The sequence below is a fragment of the Haemorhous mexicanus genome, chromosome 37 (assembly GCF_027477595.1).
Source record: "Haemorhous mexicanus isolate bHaeMex1 chromosome 37, bHaeMex1.pri, whole genome shotgun sequence".
Taxonomy (NCBI): Eukaryota; Metazoa; Chordata; class Aves; order Passeriformes; family Fringillidae; genus Haemorhous; species Haemorhous mexicanus.
Window position 1 is genome coordinate 298635 of NC_082377.1, and position 21722 is coordinate 320356.

General features: G+C 49.4%; 4 long non-coding RNA genes across 4 annotated transcripts; 3 read left to right on the top strand and 1 right to left on the bottom strand.

Moving 5' to 3' along the window:
- Positions 1 to 2179: 2179 nt before the first annotated feature.
- On the bottom strand, positions 2180 to 4936 carry LOC132341279 (uncharacterized). Its single transcript, XR_009490139.1, has 2 exons — positions 4790 to 4936; positions 2180 to 3660 (listed from the first exon to the last, which is right to left on the bottom strand). It is a non-coding gene; the product is annotated as an uncharacterized LOC132341279 (long non-coding RNA).
- Positions 4937 to 8728: 3792 nt separating this feature from the next.
- Positions 8729 to 9786, top strand: LOC132341286 (uncharacterized). Its single transcript, XR_009490145.1, has 4 exons — positions 8729 to 8772; positions 8864 to 9034; positions 9124 to 9198; positions 9279 to 9786. It is a non-coding gene; the product is annotated as an uncharacterized LOC132341286 (long non-coding RNA).
- Positions 9787 to 10826: 1040 nt separating this feature from the next.
- Positions 10827 to 12437, top strand: LOC132341285 (uncharacterized). Its single transcript, XR_009490143.1, has 4 exons — positions 10827 to 10901; positions 10982 to 12051; positions 12134 to 12175; positions 12270 to 12437. It is a non-coding gene; the product is annotated as an uncharacterized LOC132341285 (long non-coding RNA).
- Positions 12438 to 12680: 243 nt separating this feature from the next.
- LOC132341264 (uncharacterized) lies at positions 12681 to 14275 on the top strand. Its single transcript, XR_009490133.1, has 3 exons — positions 12681 to 13744; positions 13827 to 13868; positions 13963 to 14275. It is a non-coding gene; the product is annotated as an uncharacterized LOC132341264 (long non-coding RNA).
- Positions 14276 to 21722: the final 7447 nt, after the last annotated feature.

A 21722-nucleotide genomic window follows, 5' to 3' on the forward strand; every position in this document is an offset into this window, starting at 1 on the left:
AAGTCAGGCTGGTTTGAGAGTGCCAAGTACCTCCTGCAAACTGACAGCAAGAACCAGGGTTGGTGACTTTTGCTTACCGGGGAAAAGGGCCGTTGTTTGTGTTCCAGGGCCTGTGGCCTGGAGAGGCCGGCTGGCTCCTAAAAATCCATATTGCGCAGGATGCCTGCCAGAGGCAAGCTGGCACCAGTGCCAAGTCAGGCTGGTTTGAGAGTGCCAAGTACCTCCTGCAAACTGACACCATGAAACTGAGGTGGTGACCTTTGCTTACCTGGGAAAAGGGCCGTTGTTTGTGTTCCAGGGCCTGTGGCCTGGAGTGGCCGGCTGGCTCCTAAAATTCCGCATTGCGCAGAATGCCTGCCAGAGACAAGCTGGCACCAGTGCCAAGTCAGGCTGGTTTGAGAGTGCCAGGTACCTCCTGCAAACTGACACCATGAAACGGAGGTGGTGACTTTTGCTTACCTGGGAAAATGGCCATTGTTTGTGTTCCAGGGCCTGTGGCCCGGAGAGGCCGGCTGGCTCTTAAAAATCCATATTGCGCAGGATGGCTGCCAGAGGCAAGCTGGCACCAGTGCCAAGTCAGGCTGGTTTGAGAGTGCCAAGTACCTCCTGCAAACTGACACCAAGAACCAGGGTTGGTGACTTTTGCTTACCTGGGAAAATGGCCATTGTTTGTGTTCCAGGGCCTGTGGCCTGGAGTGGCCGGCTGGCTCCTAAAATTCCGCATTGCGCAGAATGCCTCCCAGATGCAAGCTGGCACCAGTGCCAAGTCAAGCTGGTTTGAGAGTGCCAAGTACCTCCTGCAAACTGACACCATGAAACGGAGGTGGTGACTTTTGCTTACCTGGGAAAAGGGCCATTGTTTGTGTTCCAGGGCCTGTGGCCTGGAGTGGCTGGCTGGCTCTTAAAAATCCCGCATTGCGCAGGATGCCTCCAGAATGTAAGCTGGCACCAGTGCCAAGTCAGGCTGGTTTGAGAGTGCCAAGTACCTCCTGCAAACTGACACCAAGAACCTGGGTTGGTGACTTTTGCTTACCTGGGAAAATGGCCATTGTTTGTGTTCCAGGGCCTGTGGCCTGAGTGGCCGGCTGGCTCCTAAAATTCCGCATTGCGCAGGATGCCTCCCAGAGGCAAGCTGGCACCAGTGCCAAGTCAGGCTGGTTTGAGAGTGCCAAGTACCTCCTGCAAACTGACACCATGAAACTGAGGTGGGGACTTTTGCTTACCTGGGAAAAGGGCCATTGTTTGTGTTCCAGGGCCTGTGGCCTGGAGTGGCCGGCTGGCTCCTAAAAATCCATATTGCGCAGAATGGCTGCCAGAGGCAAGCTGGCACCAGTGCCAAGTCAGGCTGGTTTGAGAGTGCCAAATACCTCCTGCAAACTGACAGCAAGAACCAGGGTTGGTGACTTTTGCTTACCGGGGAAAAGGGCCGTTGTTTGTGTTCCAGGGCCTGTGGCCTGGAGAGGCCGGCTGGCTCCTAAAAATCCATATTGCGCAGGATGCCTGCCAGAGGCAAGCTGGCACCAGTGCCAAGTCAGGCTGGTTTGAGAGTGCCAAGTACCTCCTGCAAACTGACACCATGAAACTGAGGTGGTGACCTTTGCTTACCTGGGAAAAGGGCCGTTGTTTGTGTTCCAGGGCCTGTGGCCTGGAGTGGCCGGCTGGCTCCTAAAGTCCCGCATTGCGCAGGATGCTTACCAGAAGCCAAGCTGCCATCTCTGCATTGTCGGGCTGTTTTGAGAGTGCTGAGTGGTTCCTACAATTCTTCTTCCAGAGCCTTGTCTGGACTGATTTTCTTCATTTTGAAAAGGACTGGCCCTTGTGTTCAGGGTTCTTTTGCGCAGAATGACCGGCTGCATGCTGAGCATTCTACATTGCACATGGTGCCTCCTAGACCACAGCTGCTGCCACCGCAAAGTCAGGCTCCTTTGTGAGTCCCATGCACATCTTTCAAACATTCTCCAGTTGTCTATTCTTTTGTGGGTTTTGATTGGGGGAAAAATCTTCTCTGTCGCAGTGAGGGAAGCTCAGTAACACCTCAATGTGACAATCAGCAAGCTTCGTTTATTGATTAGAGCATCAGACATTTAAGTACAACATGTAATAAGTTCATGCATATTCTGTAAGCTAAGCAGTCTATTGGTTATTCTTACCTCTTCACTCTTTACAACTTACATCTCTCTTTTCTCATGCTCTGCTCTCGGCTACATCATCCTGTTATCAGACTACAGCTATACCCAAGGCCACTGCGGCCTTGCAGTTGCAGGGCCTCAGATTAGCTGGGCCAGTAGTTTTCCAATTCTCAGCTATCCAGAGCATGTCTACGTGACCTTTGTAATGTAACCAATTCCCAACAATTCCCCTGTTTTCTTTTTGCACAAGCAATGTTTGATTAAATGCAGTAAATATTATTTTTTATACTATTTTTTATAAGCACATGCAAAAACAAAGCAAAACTAATACTATTAACAAAGCTATAACACTTATTATAATATTAGCTTTAACAATAAAACATCGCTATAATCTTAGGCTTAAAGATTTGAGCTATCTATCAACACTAAAGCTTAATTTCACTTGTAAGTTTCTAGTTAACCTCTGCAACTCAGAGAGCTGGGAGTAAATAGACTGCGAATGGTTAAAAAGGTCTATACAACACAGGCTTTTAGATTCTTTACAGTTATGCAGTTCCCTTTGGTGTACTCACAGGGTTAATTTACAGCTCCTTGGTACTACTCTCACCCCCCCCCACCCGGGCTGGGGAACAGAGGCAGAACTTTTAGGAGTTACTTTCTCTAGGCCGCTGGGGCGAGCAGGGGAATTTAAGCATTTTAAACTTTATTGGGAACTTCTAAACTAGACTCGAATCGGCTTGCGAAAAACGCTGAGTTTTTACACAGGCCCTTGCGGCACCGCAGGGGCAGGATGGCGTCCCCCCCCTCCTCCTCGTCTTCCCCCCCGTCTCAGCTGCCCCCGCAGGGGCAGTCTCGGGACAGTTCGAAAAGTTTGGGAGGGAATCTCGGCTGATCGCAGGCGCTGGCAGCTACTGTTGGGGGCAGAGGGGCGGCTCTGAAGACGGTTCCGCTTGGTGGTCGCTATTGTCGACTCTAATCTTCTTCACCGGCGCGGCGGGCGAAGGCGGGGTCGCCGCGGGAGTCGGTGGGGGCTGCAAAGCTGAAGGAAATGCATCTCTTGCCGGGCTGGGGACGGCAGCCGCGTCCTTTCCGGGTGCCGAAAGCTGCGGTGCAGGCGCAGACAGCTGCTGGTGGAGCCGACACAGGAGATGGCAGGACAGCCGCGGCCGGAGCTCTCACGGGCTCTGCTGGGGAGGCGGCCACGGGAGGGGTCGGCACGGGTAATACAGGGTCGACTCCCGCCGGCACCGCTGTGAATGCAATTGCCGGCTGCGATGCAGAAAAAAAAAAAGCACAAAGTGGCCGCAGCAGTTTCTGCTCCCAGCGGGGGAGCTAAATGTTACTTTTACCGCGCCGCTGCTTACCAAGTGGTAAAGTTAGTCTCACGTCCAATTAATAAAGATCTCACTGTTTCTTTGCTTGCTGTAACAGGCTCTTTAACTCTTGTTTGGTTACGTTACGGCTTGCAGTCTATATGCAGGCAATCTTGGGAGTTCTTTTCCCAGGTCAATACTTTATAGTCCCCGCTTTTCTAAAAAGCATTTAAAAAAAAAATCATACGCCGCTCGTCTTTTCATACCTTTCAATTTAAACGTCAGCGCTGTTGCAGCTCTTCCAAGACGTCGGCGGCGTTCATCGGCCGAGACTCTTCTCTAGGGTCGCTCGGGGCCGGAGTACCAGCTCTTTGCCTCCCGTGCTGCTTCGGGACCGACACGGAAACTGCACTGGACCGTGGCCAACAGGTTCAAGCCGAGACTCCTCTGTAGGGTCGCTCGGGGCACGGAGACCACCAGCTCTTTTGCCAACCCCCCTCTCTAGGGTCCTTGTTCAAGGCGCGGAGCACCAGCCCTTTCGCCTCCCCGCTCTTTTAGGGTCTCTGTTCGAGGTGCCATTTGTCACAGTGCAGGAAGCTCGGGTCATCTCAATGTGAGAATCAGCAAGCTTCGTTTATTGATTAGAGCATCAGACATTTAAGCACAACATGTAATAAGCTCATGCATATTCTGTAAGCTAAGCAGTCTATTGGTTATTCTTCCATCTTCATTCTTTACAATTTACATCTCTCTTTTCTCATGCTCTGCTCTCGGCTACATCATCCTGTTACCAGACTACAGCTATACCCAAGGCCACTGCGGCCTTGCAGTTGCAGGGCCTCAGATTAGCTGGGAGGAGGACCCTTCTTTTCACAATATTTTTGGAGATTAAATTAGAGGGCCAAAGGGGGTTTTTTGCCATTTCATCTGTTTCAGTGGAGGTACCTGCTCTGTTTTTTCATTTTTACAGGTTCACTTGAACAAAGCTCTTTTTCTGAGTTTTAAGAATTTACTTTTTCATTTCTGGGCACTTCTTTCTGTGTCTTTAGACTAGATATCTTAGAGAAGGGTCAGTCTGGCATGTACTTCAACCTTACACTGCCCAGGATTTTGGTTTTTTTTCTTTTCTTTTTTTTTCTTTTTCTTTTTCTTGTTTATATTGTAGATTGTTCTAATTAGAGGTCCTAAGGAGAGTCAGACCATTCATATTGTTAGTAATCTTCTCCACTCTGCTTAGTCACACATGAAGCACTACTTAGTGATCACCAAGGTCTAATTATGTAAGTTAACAGCACATTACCCAATTTATCTAGCCATGCTACCAAAGCACACAGTTTTATTTCCTACCAGTTTTCTGTTCTTCTGCTCCAAGCAGTTGTAGGGAAAAAAAAAAAGCGCTGTTATTTCCCTGAAAAGTTTTCTTCTATAACAAGCCATTTACACCCCTTGAATTAGAGTTAGAGGAGCCAAACAGCTGCAGCTGCTCTGAGGGCCTTTATACCCGGTGGGATTTGCCCCCTCCCTTTTCCCGGGCATTGTGGGAACGAGAGGCGGGCACAATCAGGGGTATATTAACCCCAGCCTTTGCTAAGGGGCTTCATTCCCTCTCTGGGATGTACTGGGATAGGAGCTCTCCTCTCATTTTAATGAAGGGGCTTTTTCAGTTTATCTCAGCTTGTTTTCACCAGGTGCTTTTGGGCATCTAAAGCAACAGAGGCTTTGAAGATACTGTGAAGAAAACAGCATTGAACAGAGGGAAGTATTGAAGTTCATGATTTTGGATTGTGTGTTCAGGAGTGGTAAGGTGCTTTTGTAATTTCTGGTGTTATTCTTGTTTTGTTGTTTCTATTTTTATTTTAGGAGGAGCGCAGCTTCCAGAAATTCCAGGTTGTGTCAAGTACAACACTTTTTTCAGCACATTCATCACATCACAAAAGGCATCTGCCCAGTGTCCAAGATGATGTTTGGGATTGAGGCTTCAGGTGAGTTGAGGATTGTGACTAGGAGAGGGAGGGTGAGCAGGTAGCAGGTTAGGAGTTATTGTGGGGGTGGTTTGAAGGTAGCAGGGTGGCAGGTAAATGTTATCTATTTGAGGCCCCCCCTAAGGCTTTTCACAAGTGTAGAAGAGGCATTTGCATGTCTTACAGCACACAATGTCACCCACTGCACTCACAGAAATGCCATGTAACTTTGTTTCTCTCTAACCCAGGTGCTGCTCATAATAACAGCCACGTTCTTGGAATCAGGATGAAGCTGGAGCCTCCAGGACCCAGGTACGTTCTGGAGAGGGTAGGTAGCTGACTTGCTGGGATTGGGCCCAGATAACCCCGAACTCATACATTGCTTTTGGTTTTCTTTATTGTAGCTGACCGAGAGGCTAACAGGCGATCACAGGGCCCTCCGAGGCAGACTCGTTTCAGGTCCAATGTGGATTCACATCACCGATCATCCAAAAGATAAGTCAGGGGCCGCAGCCTGTAGATGGGAGGATAGGAGAGTACTGGGTTAGAAATTCCTGGGACAGATTTAAAAATTAGCAGAGGGTAAAGGGGTGTCCTCTAAGAGGCCTCTTAGGACAGTGAAAGGGAGAAGCTCTACTTTTGATCGCAGCTGTCGGGTGTGCAGCGCAGAACAGTTCCGGTCTGTGTCGTGTTGTCTGGTGTACCGTGTTACCTGGTGTCTTTGGGGTCCTTTGGATCAGATATCTCTGCCTTTTCCTCTCAAGGCCCTTACCACAAGCATCAGCCGTCATCTCTAGCTTCTCATACGCTCGTGCTTCTCGGCACAATGCCGATATCATTCGTTCTTTCGCCGGCAGGCTCGGCCCTGTCCGAGTCACATCTCAGAAGCATCGAGTCAGATGTTTTTTGAGGCTTTGTTTCGTGGCGTATCACTATCCATCATTTCCAGCCTGAGTCACAGCGCTCAGGGCCTTATGACATTGTATGCTATGGAGAGCATTCCAAACGCAGCATCATCTCACAGCCACCTCGATCGTCGTGACCAGCAGTTCTTTGAACAGGTCACTCTGTTCCAGTCTTTTCTTCTGCTCCTTAGAGGAGCCCCCTCCATCTACCATCACCTTAGCATCAGTCATCTCTTTTGGCATCCTCTCGGTCCTTGCCGTTTTTAATCTTGCCAGGAACTCTTTTCTCATCCTTGTGTCACACTGTTGGTAGCATAATGTGTTTGTGTTTAACGTCCCCTCGTTTGTCACGTTCTGTGTCACGGGTGTCCGCACACATTTGTGCCGGAGCTGCTCTGCCCTGCCGCATAGCCCGGTGCAATAGGACGAGTCCCGGGGACTTGCAGATTGTGGGGTGTTGCTGGACTCTAGATGGCATTTGTAGATGGACACAAGATGTCTGGAGCTCTGCAAGTTAAGTGATTCTGCAACACTGACTATTGTCCTACCTTTTGTTTCAGCTTCAGATGGATTAAATCTGTGCCAGACGGCCCCATCCCGGGTGAGGGAGTTCCCCTGAGCAGGTCAGTTACTCTTTGTCTCTGCAGCAGAAGTGTAAGTGGTGACTCTGTTACAGCACTGTTCTTTGTCTCTTTTTCTTTTTTTTTTTTTTTCTTTTAGGAAGTCAAGGCAGAGAGCCACAGTCAAGGCCGAGTGGTCAAGGTGAGTATTGAGTAGTGCACCGAAGCAGTTATTGCTGAGGTCTCAGGTTGTGGTGCAGCTCTAAGCATTCATTCTCGTTTGTGCACTTTAGGCAATCCACTCGGAGTACATCCAGCCCCTGTCACCTGCCAGCCGAGGCACCGGGTTTTCTGCAAATGCAAGTCCTGTGGAAGTATTACAGGAGTCTGTGATGATGAAGCCTTCAACCTTTCTATTTCATGGTCCCATCCTGGCAGCCCTCAGGAACGGCTGAGGAGTTGTGGTGAGTGGAGGAGGCGGGGAGGAGGAGGGAGGCTCCACTCAGGTCTCAGCAATGATAAATCACCTTGTCTCCACTTAACCCTGCTGCAGCTTGCAACAATGGCGATGGCCTCCAAGCAAGCCTGAAGCGTGTGGCCCGAGGACCTGGGTGTTCTTAGGAGAGGGGTGAGTAGCAATGCTGTCATATTTTGGCTTCCATGCTGCTGAGATTGAGCACTGACGTTTGGTTTCCTCTCTCCTGGCAGACTAAGAGACAACAGCCTGGTGTCAGCAGGGACTTCCCAGACAGCGGGTCCGCTTTCCTTCGCACGGATCGGCACGCCCACCTGTCCGAGAGATAAGTAGAGGGCTATGACCCAGAGAAGGGATGAAAGGGGGGTCTGGGTCACGACTCACGGGGAGGGGATTTTGATTTGGCTTTGGAGATGGGGATGTCCAAGTAATGCCCCCTTAGGCCCTGTAAAGGGAAACTATCACTTTTGATCAGAGTGCCAAGGTGCACAGGGCAGAGCAGTCCCGGTGTGTGTCGTGTCACTTGTCTACTGTGCATTCTGTGTTGTCTGGATATGTCACGTCTATTACCTCAGGCCTTTGAGGGGCCTATCAGAAACCATTCTTTGCATCTGTGATCTGCGTTCTTTATCCTGGCACCAATGCCATAGAACTTTTGACTTAGGAGCTCAGACTGCCATCAGACTCGCATGTCTCTTTAGAAGCATCCAGTCAGATGTCTTCTCAGGTCTTGTTCCGAGCTGTACGGGAAGCCGCGCCCCACAAGGATCCATTATGGCAGGTTAGGACTTGTCAGAATGCGAGCTTAGGCAGAGGATTCTGACCGTAGGATTCCCAGGCATCCATCTTGGCAGTTCTTGGAGTAAATCATTCAGTTAGCATCTTGTTCCTCCAGGCTTCTCTGAGCCTCATCAGCTCTCCATCGGTCTCACCTTGGTCATCTCATTCTGCATTCTCTCGGTCCTTGCAGTCAATTTTCTTGCCAAGAGATTTCTGTGTGTGTTGTGTCCCCCTTGTTTGTCACGTCCCGTCCTGTGTCACGGGTGTCTGCACGCCTTTGTGCCGGAGCTGCTCTGCCCTGCCGCATAGCCTGGTGCAGTAGGAGAAGTCCCGGGGCCTTGAAGTTTGTAATGTGGGGTGTGGTTGGACTCTAGATGGGCGCAAGATGTCTGGAGCTCTGCAAGTTAAGTGATCCTGCAAAAGTTTGACTATTGTCCTAACTTTTCTTTCAGATTCATATGGATCAAATCTGTCCCAGAGGGCTCTATCCTGGGTGCAGGCATCCTCCTGAGCAGGTCAGTCACTCACTGTTTGTCTCTGCAGCAGAAGTGTAAGTGGTGACTCTGTTACAGCACTGTTCTTTGTGTTATTTTTTTTTTTTTTTTAGGAAGTCAAGGCAGAGAGCCACAGTCAAGGCTGAGTGGTCAAGGTGAGTATTGAGTAGTGTACCGAAGCAGTTATTGCTGAGGTCTCAGGTTCTGGTGCAGCTCTAAGCATTCATTCCTGTTTGTGCACTTTAGGCAATCCACTCGGAGTACATCCAGCCCCCGTCACCTGCCAGCCGAGGCACTGGGTTTTCTGCAAATGCAAGTCCTGTGGAAGTATTACAGGAGTCTGTGATGATGAAGCCTTCAACCTTTCTATTTCATGGTCCCATCCTGGCAGCCCTCAGGAACGGCTGAGGAGTTGTGGTGAGTGGAGGAGGCGGGGAGGAGGAGGGAGGCTCCACTCAGGTCCCAGCAATGATAAATCACCTTGTCTCCACTTAACCCTGCTGCAGCTTGCAACAATGGCGATGGCCTCCAAGCAAGCCTGAAGCGTGTGGCCCGAGGACCTGGGTGTTCTTAGGAGAGGGGTGAGTAGCAATGCTGTCATATTTTGGCTTCCATGCTGCTGAGATTGAGCACTGACGTTTGGTTTCCTCTCTCCTGGCAGACTAAGAGACAACAGCCTGGTGTCAGCAGGGACTTCCCAGACAGCGGGTCCGCTTTCTTTCCCCCCTCGCACAGATCGGCACGCCCACCTGTCCGAGAGATAAGTAGAGGGCTACGACCCAGAGAGGGGATGACAGTGGGGTCTGGTTCACAATTCACTTTGATGGGATTTTGATTTGGCTTTGGAGATGGGGATGTCCAAGCAGTGGCCCCTTAGGCCCTGTAAAGGGAAAATGTCACTTTTGATCAGAGTGCCAAGGTGCACAGGGCAGAGCAGTCCCGGTGTGTGTCGTGTCACTTGTCTACTGTGCATTCTATGTTGTCTGGATATGTCACGTCTATTACCTCAGGCCTTTGAGGGGCCTATCAGAAACCATTCTTTGCATCTGTGATCTGCGTTCTTTATCCTGGCACCAATGCCACAGAACTTTTGACTTAGGAGCTCAGACTGCCATCAGACTCGCATGTCTCCTTAGAACCATCCAGTCAGATGTCTTCTCAGGTCTTGTTCCGAGCTGTATGGACAGCTACGCCCCACAAGGATCCATTACGGCAGGTTAGGACTTGTCAGAATGCGAGCTTAGGCAGAGGATTCTGACCGTAGGATTCCCAGGCATCCATCTTGGCAGTTCTTGGAATTAATCATTCAGTTAGCATCTTGTTCCTCCAGGCTTCTCTGAGCCTCATCAGCTCTCCATCGGTCTCACCTCGGTCATCTCATTCTGCATTCTCTCGGTCCTTGCAGTCAATTTTCTTGCCAAGAGATTTCTGTGTGTGTTGTGTCCCCCTTGTTTGTCACATCCTGTCCTGTGTCACGGGTGTCTGCACGCCTTTGTGCCGGAGCTGCTCTGCCCTGCCGCATAGCCTGGTGCAGTAGGAGAAGTCCCGGGGCCTTGAAGTTTGTAATGTGGGGTGTGGTTGGACTCTAGATGGGCACAAGATGTCTGGAGCTCTGCAGGTTAAGTTATCCTGCAAGAGTTTGACTATTGTCCTAACTTTTCTTTCAGATTCCTATGGATCAAGTCTGTCCCAGAGGGCCCTATCCTGGGTGCGGGCATCCTCCTGAGCAGGTCAGTCACTCACTGTTTGTCTCTGCAGCAGAAGTGTAAGTGGTGACTCTGTTACAGCACTGTTCTTTGTCTTTTTTTTTTTTTTTTAGGAAGTCAAGGCAGAGAGCCACAGTCAAGGCCAAGTGGGCAAGGTGAGCATTGAGCAGTCTACAGGAGCAGTTGTAATTGCTGACGTCTCAATTTCTGGTGCAACTCTAAGCATCCATTCTCGTTTGTGCACTTTAGGCAATCCACTCGGAGTACATCCAGCCCCTGTCACCAACCGGCCGAGGCACCGGCTTTCCTGCAAATGCAAGTCCTGTGGAAGTATTACAGGAGTCTGTGATGATGAAGCCTTCAACTTTTCTACTTCATGGTCCCATCCTGGCAGCCTTCAGGAACGGCTGAGGAGTTGTGGTGAGTGGAGGAGGCGGGGAGGAGGAGGGAGGCTCCACTCAGGTCTCAGCAATGCCAGATCACCTTGTCTCCACTTTAACGCAGGTGTGATGACGGTGTCAGCCATCGAGCAGGCCTGAAGCGTGTGGTCCGAGGAGCCGGGCCTTCACAGGAGAACGGTGTGTAGGAAAATTGTCACGTTTTGGCCGCTGTGCTGCTGAGATCGTGCACTCACGTTTGGTTTCCTTTCTCCTGGCAGACTAAGAGACAACTGCCTGGTATCAGCAGGGACTTTCCAGATAGCGGGTCCGCTTTCTTTCCACCCAGCACGGATCGGCACGCCCACCTGTCCGAGAGATAAGTAGAGGGCTACGACTCAGAGAGGGGATGACAGTGGGGTCTGGGTCACAACTCACGGGGAGGGGAATTCGATTTGGCTTGCGAGATGGGGATGTCCAAGTAATGCCCCTCTTAGGCCCTGTAAAGGGAAAGTATCGCTTTTGATCAGAGTGCCAAGGTGCACAGGGCAGAGCAGTTCCGGTGTGTGTCGTGTCACTTGTCTATTGTGCATTCTGTGTTGTTTGTATATGTCATGTCTTTTACCTCAGACCTTTGAGGGGCCTATCAGAAACCATTCTTGGCATCTGTGATCTGCGTTCTTTATTCTGGCACCAATGCCATAGAACTTTTGACTTAGGAGCTCAGACTGCCATCAGACTCGCATCTCTTCTTTAGTAGCATCCAGTCAGATGTCTTCTCAGGTCTTGTTCCGAGCTGTACGGGAAGCCGCGCCCCACAAGGATCCATTATGGCAGGTTAGGACTTGTCAGAATGCGAGCTTAGGCAGAGGATTCTGACCGTAGGATTCCCAGGCATCCATCTTGGCAGTTCTTGGAATTAATCATTCAGTTAGCATCTTGTTCCTCCAGGCTTCTCTGAGCCTCATCAGCTCTCCATCGGTCTCACCTCGGTCATCTCATTCTGCATTCTCTCGGTCCTTGCAGTCATTTTCCTTGCCAAGAGATTTCTGTGTGTGTTGTGTCCCCCTTGTTTGTCACATCCTGTCCTGTGTCACGGGTGTCTGCACGCCTTTGTGCCGGAGCTGCTCTGCCCTGCCGCATAGCCTGGTGCAGTAGGGGAAGTCCCGGGGCCTTGAAGTTTGTAATGTGGGGTGTTGTTGAACTCTAGATGGGCACAAGATGTCTGGAGCTCTGCAGGTTAAGTTTTCTTGCAACAGTTTGACTATTGTCCTAACTTTTCTTTCAGATTCATATGGATCAAATCTGTCCCAGAGGGCTCTATCCTGGGTGCGGGCATCCTCCTGAGCAGGTCAGTCACTCGCTGTTTGTCTCTGCAGCAGAAGTGTAAGTGGTGACTCTGTTACAGCACTGTTCTTTGTCTTTCTTTTTAGGAAGTCAAGGCAGAGAGCAGCAGTCAAGGCCAAGTGGGCAAGGTGAGCATTGAGCATTGTACAGGAGCAGTTGTTATTGCTTAAGTCTCACTTTCTAGTGCAGCTCTAAGCATTCATTCCTGTTTGTGCACTTTAGGCAATCAACTCGGCATACGTCCAGCCCCCGTCACCAACCGGCCGAGGCACTGGGTTTCCTGCAAATGCAAGTCCTGTGGAAGTATTACAGGAGTCTGTGATGATGAAGCCTTCAACTTTTCTACTTCATGGTCCCATCCTGGCAGCCCTCAGGAACGACCAAGGAGTTGCGGTGAGTCAAGGAGGCAGGGAGGAGGAAGGAGGCTCCACTCAGGTCTCAGCAATGCCAGATCACCTTGTCTCCACTTTAACCCAGGTGTGATGACGGTGTCAGCCATTGAGCAGGCCTGAAGCGTGCGGCCCGAGGAGCCGGGCCTTCACAGAACGGTGAGTAGGAAAATTGTCACGTTTTGGCCGCTGTGCTGCTGGGACCGTGCACTCACGTTTGGTTTCCTTTCTCCTGGCAGACTAGGAGACAACAGCCTGGTGTCAGCAGGGACTTCCCAGACAGCGGGTCCGCTTTCTTTCCACCCAGCACGGATCGGCACGCCCACCTGTCCGAGAGATAAGTAGAGAGCTACGACCCAGAGAGGGGATGACAGTGGGGTCTGGGTCACAACCCACGGGGAGGGGATTTCGATTTGGCTTTGGAGACGAGGATGTCCAAGTAATGGCCTCTTAGGCCCTGTAAAGGGAAAGTATCGCTTTTGATCAGAGTGCCAAGGTGCACAGGGCAGAGCAGTTCCGGTGTGTGTCGTGTCACTTGTCTATCGTGCAATCTGTGTTGTTTGTATATGTCATGTCTTTTACCTCAGGCCTTTGAGGGGCCTATCAGAAACCATTCTTGGCATCTGTGATCTGCGTTCTTTATTCTGGCACCAATGCCATAGAACTTTTGACTTAGGAGCTCAGACTGCCATCAGACTCGCATCTCTTCTTTAGTAGCATCCACTCAGATGTCTTTTCAGGTCTTGTTCTGAGCTGTATGGACAGCTACGCCCCACAAGGATCCATTACGGCAGGTTAGGACTTGTCAGAATGTGAGCTTAGGCAGAGGATTCTGACCGTAGGATTCCCAGGCATCCATCTTGGCAGTTCTTGGAATTAATCATTCAGTTAGCATCTTGTTCCTCCAGGCTTCTCTGAGCCTCATCAGCTCTCCATCGGTCTCACCTCGGTCATCTCATTTTGAATTCTCTCGGTCCTTGCAGTCATTTTCCTTGCCAAGAGATTTCTGTGTGTGTTGTGTCCCCCTTGTTTGTCACGTCCCGTCCTGTGTCACGGGTGTTTGCACGCATTTGTGCCGGAGCCGCTCTGCCCTGCCGCATAGCCTGGTGCAGTAGGAGAAGTCCCGGGGCCTTGAAGTTTGTAATGTGGGGTGTGGTTGGACTCTAGATGGGCGCAAGATGTCTGGAGCTCTGCAGGTTAAGTTTTCTTGCAACAGTTTGACTATTGTCCTAACTTTTCTTTCAGATTCATATGGATCAAATCTGTCCCAGAGGGCTCTATCCTGGGTGCGGGCATCCTCCTGAGCAGGTCAGTCACTCGCTGTTTGTCTCTGCAGCAGAAGTGTAAGTGGTGACTCTGTTACAGCACTGTTCTTTGTCTTTCTTTTTAGGAAGTCAAGGCAGAGAGCAGCAGTCAAGGCCAAGTGGGCAAGGTGAGCATTGAGCATTGTACAGGAGCAGTTGTTATTGCTTAAGTCTCACTTTCTAGTGCAGCTCTAAGCATTCATTCCTGTTTGTGCACTTTAGGCAATCAACTCGGCATACGTCCAGCCCCCGTCACCAACCGGCCGAGGCACTGGGTTTCCTGCAAATGCAAGTCCTGTGGAAGTATTACAGGAGTCTGTGATGATGAAGCCTTCAACTTTTCTACTTCATGGTCCCATCCTGGCAGCCCTCAGGAACGGCCAAGGAGTTGCGGTGAGTCAAGGAGGCAGGGAGGAGGAAGGAGGCTCCACTCAGGTCTCAGCAATGCCAGATCACCTTGTCTCCACTTTAACCCAGGTGTGATGACGGTGTCAGCCATTGAGCAGGCCTGAAGCGTGCGGCCCGAGGAGCCGGGCCTTCACAGAACGGTGAGTAGGAAAATTGTCACGTTTTGGCCGCTGTGCTGCTGGGACCGTGCACTCACGTTTGGTTTCCTTTCTCCTGGCAGACTAGGAGACAACAGCCTGGTGTCAGCAGGGACTTCCCAGACAGCGGGTCCGCTTTCTTTCCACCCAGCACGGATCGGCACGCCCACCTGTCCGAGAGATAAGTAGAGAGCTACGACCCAGAGAGGGGATGACAGTGGGGTCTGGGTCACAACCCACGGGGAGGGGATTTCGATTTGGCTTTGGAGACGAGGATGTCCAAGTAATGGCCTCTTAGGCCCTGTAAAGGGAAAGTATCGCTTTTGATCAGAGTGCCAAGGTGCACAGGGCAGAGCAGTTCCGGTGTGTGTCGTGTCACTTGTCTATCGTGCAATCTGTGTTGTTTGTATATGTCATGTCTTTTACCTCAGGCCTTTGAGGGGCCTATCAGAAACCATTCTTGGCATCTGTGATCTGCGTTCTTTATTCTGGCACCAATGCCATAGAACTTTTGACTTAGGAGCTCAGACTGCCATCAGACTCGCATCTCTTCTTTAGTAGCATCCACTCAGATGTCTTTTCAGGTCTTGTTCTGAGCTGTATGGACAGCTACGCCCCACAAGGATCCATTACGGCAGGTTAGGACTTGTCAGAATGCGAGCTTAGGCAGAGGATTCTGACTGTAGGATTCCCAGGCATCCATCTTGGCAGTTCTTGGAATTAATCATTCAGTTAGCATCTTGTTCCTCCAGGCTTCTCTGAGCCTCATCAGCTCTCCATCGGTCTCACCTCGGTCATCTCATTTTGAATTCTCTCGGTCCTTGCAGTCATTTTCCTTGCCAAGAGATTTCTGTGTGTGTTGTGTCCCCCTTGTTTGTCACGTCCCGTCCTGTGTCACGGGTGTTTGCACGCATTTGTGCCGGAGCCGCTCTGCCCTGCCGCATAGCCTGGTGCAGTAGGAGAAGTCCCGGGGCCTTGAAGTTTGTAATGTGGGGTGTGGTTGGACTCTAGATGGCATTTGTAGATGGACACAAGATGTTTGCAGCTGGGAAGTTATCCTGCAGACCTTTGACGTTTGTTCTTACTTGTTTTTCAGATTCATATGGATCAAATCTGTGCACGAGGGCCCCATCCCGGGTGTGGGAGTCCCCCGGTGCAGGTCCGTCACTGTTTGTCTCTGCAGCAGAAGTGTAAATGGTGACTCTGTTACAGCGCTGTTCTTTGTCTTTTTCAGAAGTCAAGGCAGAGAGCCGCAGTCAAGACCGAGTAGGCAAGGTGAGCATTGAGTAGTTTCCAGAAGCAGTTATTGCTGAGGTCTCAGTTTCCTCTGCAGCTCTAAACATCTACTCCTAATTTTTTTATTTTAGGTGGTCCACTTGCCATCTATCCTGGCCGAGCATGCCCGATGCCAGGTGGGTACAAGCTTAAGGTATCAGTATGGCATACTTGTCAGATTAGGGAGGTTGTGTTTCCTCAGTATCTCAGCATACTTTTCTGCTTTGTTTTCTTGCAGGTGCTGTCACCGCTCCAGGCATGCCAAAGAACAGAGGAGAGCAGGTGAGTCTGCGTTTAGGCAGGGTGACTCATAGGTGAGTTTTATGCAGCAGCATGCTAAGCCTGTACCTTTTCTTTTTGCAGGTATCCTTTGAGCAGCTTCTGGAGCAGAATCGGGATTTGAGGTGAGCCGGGGCAGCGGTGCAGAGGAGTCCCGGGGATTACTCTTTTTGAGGGCAATAGTCACCTTTTCCGTATCGTCTTAGGTACCCGGAGGAGGTTCGCAGCCGAAGTTTGGAAATGGCAGCACCGAAGCGAACACGGAGAACGTCCCCACGTCCACGTACAACCGACGATGGATTTTGTCCACTCGTCTTCCAAAAGCTAAGTGTCGCAGCCAGTAGTTGGGAGAAGGGGAAAAGCCTTTACTATCACAGGGGGCAATTTGATGTCAGTTTAGCGCAGAGGTCCGTAGCGGGACGGGCTCTCTGGAAGCAAAGGGGGAGGGTTTCTCCTCAGCCTCACCACAGCCTCTGCCGGGCAGGGCAGTTCCGACCCATCCCCACATTGTCGTAAACTTTGCGTCGTCAGCCTCCTTCAACTCGACATCGTCACGGATCTTTCACCCGAGGAGCTCGCCTTCAGGTCCGGAGCTACGGCCACGGTCAACCGGCGGTCTCCGCTTCCTTCTCTAGGCCCACCGAGCCTCTCGAGCGTCCTCTTAACCGATTCGGCGCTACCTTCTTTTAACGAGTTACATTTCATCATTACATCCTATCGTCATAGGGCTTTCCTTCCTTTAGCATCATCAGCCCCCGGCTCATCTCGCGCTAGGAATCTCGGGTCCATAAGGTGAAAGCGCCAGGCAGTTTCCACTAGTCTCTCCGTTATGTCATCCCTGTTTATGTCACGTCATCCGTGTCCGTGTCACGTAGTCCGTCTCCACAGTCTTCCACGTCGTAGGCCTTCGTTCCATCCCGGCTCTTTACGGGCACTATTTCGCGCCACATTTTACACACGTTCCTTCACTTATTCCGGCATCTTTCAATCTTTACTCTTTGAGACAGGAAGGATTACACAAGATGTCCTCATCCATCTTCCTTCTCGCTACCGGCTTCGGTAGCGCCTTTTCTTCCACGCCATTCTCTCGGACTTTTAGAGGGAGCGTCTTACACCCTCCTCACGTGACCGCAGTAGCTCTCTAGGTTCCATCTTCTCAAAGGGTATAGGGCTCAAGAATTAATCTTTCAGAGAGTTATGTCAAGTCCTGGCTTATACCTTATCTACCTGCGTTGGCTTATACTCTGTGTACTTATACCGTATCTACCTGCGTTGGCTTATACTCTGTGTACTTATACTGTATCTACCTGCGTTGGCTTATATTGTATGTACTCTATATTGTCTGTAATTATGTCGGCTTATAGTGTATGTACTTATATTGTCCGTACCTATGTTGGCTTATATTGTCTGTAATTATGTTGGCTTGTAGTGTATGTACTTATATTTTCTGTACCTATGTTGGCTTATATTGTCTGTAATTATGTTGGCTTGTAGTGTATGTACTTATATTTTCTGTACCTATGTTGGCTTATAGTGTCTGTAATTATGTTGGCTTATAGTGTCTGTACCTTTAGTGTCTGTAATTATGTTGGCTTATATTGTCTGTAATTATGTTGGCTTATAGTGTCTGTACTTATAGTGTCTACCTATGTTGGCTTATAGTGTCTGTACCTATGTTGGCTTATAGTGTCTGTACCTATGTTGGCTGTACCTATGTTGGCTTATAGTGTATGTACCTATGTTGGCTTATAGTGTCTGTACTTATAGTGTCTGTACCTATGTTGGCTTATAGTGTCTGTACTATGTTGGCTTATAGTGTCTGTACTTATAGTGTCTGTACTTATAGTGTCTGTACCTATGTTGGCTTATAGTGTCTGTACCTATGTTGGCTTATAGTGTCTGTACTATGTTGGCTTATAGTGTCTGTACTTATAGTGTCTGTACTTATAGTGTCTGTACCTATGTTGGCTTATAGTGTCTGTACCTATGTTGGCTTATAGTGTCTGTACCTATGTTGGCTTATAGTGTCTGTACCTATGTTGGCTTATAGTGTCTGTACCTATGTTGGCTTATAGTGTCTGTACCTATGTTGGCTTATAGTGTCTGTACCTATGTTGGCTTATAGTGTCTGTACCTATGTTGGCTTATAGTGTCTGTACCTATGTTGGCTTATAGTGTCTGTACCTATGTTGGCTTATAGTGTCTGTACCTATGTTGGCTTATAGTGTCTGTACCTATGTTGGCTTATAGTGTCTGTACCTATGTTGGCTTATAGTGTCTGTACCTATGTTGGCTTATAGTGTCTGTACCTATGTTGGCTTATAGTGTCTGTACCTATGTTGGCTTATAGTGTCTGTACCTATGTTGGCTTATAGTGTCTGTACCTATGTTGGCTTATAGTGTCTGTACCTATGTTGGCTTATAGTGTCTGTACCTATGTTGGCTTATAGTGTCTGTACCTATGTTGGCTTATAGTGTCTGTACCTATGTTGGCTTATAGTGTCTGTACCTATGTTGGCTTATAGTGTCTGTACCTATGTTGGCTGTACCTATGTTGGCTTATAGTGTCTGTACTTATAGTGTCTGTACCTATGTTGGCTGTACCTATGTTGGCTTATAGTGTCTGTACTTATAGTGTCTGTACCTATGTTGGCTTATATTGTCTGTAATTACGTTGGCTTATAGTGTATGTACTTGTATGTACCTACGTTGGCCTACATTGTCTGTAATTACGTTGGCTTATAGTGTATGTACTTATTTTGTACCTGTTACGATTGGAGCTGCCCTGCCCTGGCACTTAGTCACAGCTAGGTAGAACAGTTAAAAAAACTTTACCGCTCATCTGTCTTCTATGGGATTTTGGGTAGAAATTTTATCGGTCCGGAGCGGGGACAAGTCCTAGCTGTCAGCCCCTCATTGACCACTTCCTCTCGTCTCGCAGGTCCCCGAGGCTACCGATTTCTCCCCAGAATCTACCGTTTGACATCGAGGAGCAGCAGCCAGAAGATGCGTCGAAGCACGTTCTCCAGCGTTTCAAGTAAGGGCCGCAGCGAGCATCCGAGTCGGAAGCGTGTGAGAGCACGTGGCCGTCCGTGTCCGCTCGTCTCTGCACGTGTGAGCGCATGCTGACCGGAACTAACCTTGTGTGTATGACCTTTTGCTTTTCAGGTTTTTCAACTCATTTTTAAATTTAGAATAAAAAATCCCCAGCCGGGGGGTTTTTTTTTTTTTCCCCCCGGCTGGGTTTTTTTTTCCTCGGTCCCGGCCGGTCCGCGAGGCGACGTTCATCGCCAAAGTTTGGGCGCGGACCGTCCAGGGGCCGGGGTTTTCGTCAGGCAGGAGGATTTTTTGGAGGCTCCCGGGAACCGTGTTCCCGAGGAGCGCTGCGAATGAGTGCCAGGGGTTAGCAGAGCCGTTGAGGTGTGAGCGAGGGTGGGTTTGTGTGTAAGCTGAAGGAAGCGTGTGTGTGGAAGGTTTCTAACACCTTGTATGACTTTTGCCTTTCAGGTTTTTCAACTCATTTTTAAATTTAGAATAAAAAATCCCCAGCCGGGGGGTTTTTTTTTTTTTTCCCCCCGGCTGGGTTTTTTTTTCCTCGGTCCCGGCCGGTCCGCGAGGCGACGTTCATCGCCAAAGTTTGGGCGCGGACCGTCCAGGGGCCGGGGTTTTCGTCAGGCAGGAGGATTTTTTGGAGGCTCCCGGGAACCGTGTTCCCGAGGAGCGCTGCGAATGAGTGCCAGGGGTTAGCAGAGCCGTTGAGGTGTGAGCGAGGGTGGGTTTGTGTGTAAGCTGAAGGAAGCGTGTGTGTGGAAGGTTTCTAACACCTTGTATGACTTTTGCCTTTCAGGTTTTTCAACTCATTTTTAAATTTAGAATAAAAAATCCCCAGCCGGGGGGTTTTTTTTTTTTTCCCCCCGGCTGGGTTTTTTTTTCCTCGGTCCCGGCCGGTCCGCGAGGCGACGTTCATCGCCAAAGTTTGGGCGCGGACCGTCCAGGGGCCGGGGTTTTCGTCAGGCAGGAGGATTTTTTGGAGGCTCCCGGGAACCGTGTTCCCGAGGAGCGCTGCGAATGAGTGCCAGGGGTTAGCAGAGCCGTTGAGGTGTGAGCGAGGGTGGGTTTGTGTGTAAGCTGAAGGAAGCGTGTGTGTGGAAGGTTTCTAACACCTTGTATGACTTTTGCCTTTCAGGTTTTTCAACTCATTTTTAAATTTAGAATAAAAAATCCCCAGCCGGGGGGTTTTTTTTTTTTCCCCCCGGCTGGGTTTTTTTTTCCTCGGTCCCGGCCGGTCCGCGAGGCGACGTTCATCGCCAAAGTTTGGGCGCGGACCGTCCAGGGGCCGGGGTTTTCGTCAGGCAGGAGGACTTTTTGGAGGCTCCCGGGAACCGTGTTCCCGAGGACCAAAGATTGCCAGTGTGTAATTTAGCAGTCGCGCTCAGAGCGACGGTGATTTTGTGTCGGAAGGGGGTGTTAATGGTAGATGAGCGTTGTTTTCAGTGTGCTTTTGTTGTTTTGGGTTTCCTGTAACAATAAATCAACCTGTAATGAAAATATGAAAAAGGTTGTCACAGTGTATTGCTCTGTATTGCTCTGTATTGCTCTGTATTGCTCTGTATTGCTCTGTATTGCTCTGTATTGCTCTGTATTGCTCTGTATTGCTCTGTATTGCTCTGTATTGCTCTGTATTGCTCTGTATTGCTCTGTATTGCTCTGTATTGCTCTGTATTGCTCTGTATTGCTCTGTATTGCTCTGTATTGCTCTGTATTGCTCTGTATTGCTCTGTATTGCTCTGTATTGCTCTGTATTGCTCTGTATTGCTCTGTATTGCCATCAGCTGCTGCCTTTCCCCGTATTGCTCTGTATGTAAATTAGACCTTTACCAGTGTGTCTATAGATTGTATCTGTACTTGCATTTGTATAGACCGTTTCCATGTATTTTGCTGAAGTGTAAATTAAAATATTCATTTAATAAAGTTGAATCACCCCTAATAAAGACAACCCCTACCCCCACCCTGGCCCCTCCCTCCTTTCGGTGTGGTTTTGTCTTTTTCTTTTCCACTGTAGTTCTCCCTTTTGCTCCTCACTTCACTTTTCTATTTCTGACTCGACTTCATTTCCATCTGTCTCTAACCTTTTGTTTCTGTTTCTCACCCTTTCTAGCTCTGTGCCTCTGCCTCCGTAACTCTGTTTCCATACGCTTCCTTTCTTCTGTTTGTCCATTTCCCTATTTGTCTCTGACCGTGTTCATTTTTCTGTCTGTTGTCTATAATTTGCACCTTATTTCTCTTCCCTCTAAACCTTAACTTTTCTCCCTTCTTTTCCGCTCCGTGTTCTCTTTTTACTCGGTTTGTCTTTTTCGCTCGTACTCTTTTTGTTTTTCACTCTAGCCCATGTCTTCAACTCTAACCCTAACCACTTTCCCTTCTAATTCCTCTTCTCCTTCACTCTCTCCCTTTCCTTTTTATTTTCATTCTAACTCCAAACCCCTTCCTCAGTTTCTCCCTGTCCCCTTTCTTTTCCTTCTCCTCCCTTCCTTCAATCTTTTTTCTCTCTCCCTCTCTTGTACTCACGCTTTTTTTTTCTCTGCTCTCTCTACCTCTGTTTTCTCTCTCTCTACCTCCCCCCCTCTCTACCTTTCTTTTCTCCCCCTTTGTGTTCTTTTCTCTCCTCTCTCTCTCTCTGTTCTTTTCCCTCTCTCTCTCTCTTTGTTCTTTTCCCTCTCCTCTCTCTCCTCTCCTCTCTCTCTCTGTTCTTTTCCGTCTCCTCTCTCTCTGTTCTCTTCCCTCTCCCCTCTCTCCTCTACGCTCTCTCTGTTCTTTTCTCTCTTCTCTCTCTCTCTGTTCTTTTCTCTCTTCTCTCTCTCTCTCTCTGTTCTTTTCTCTCTT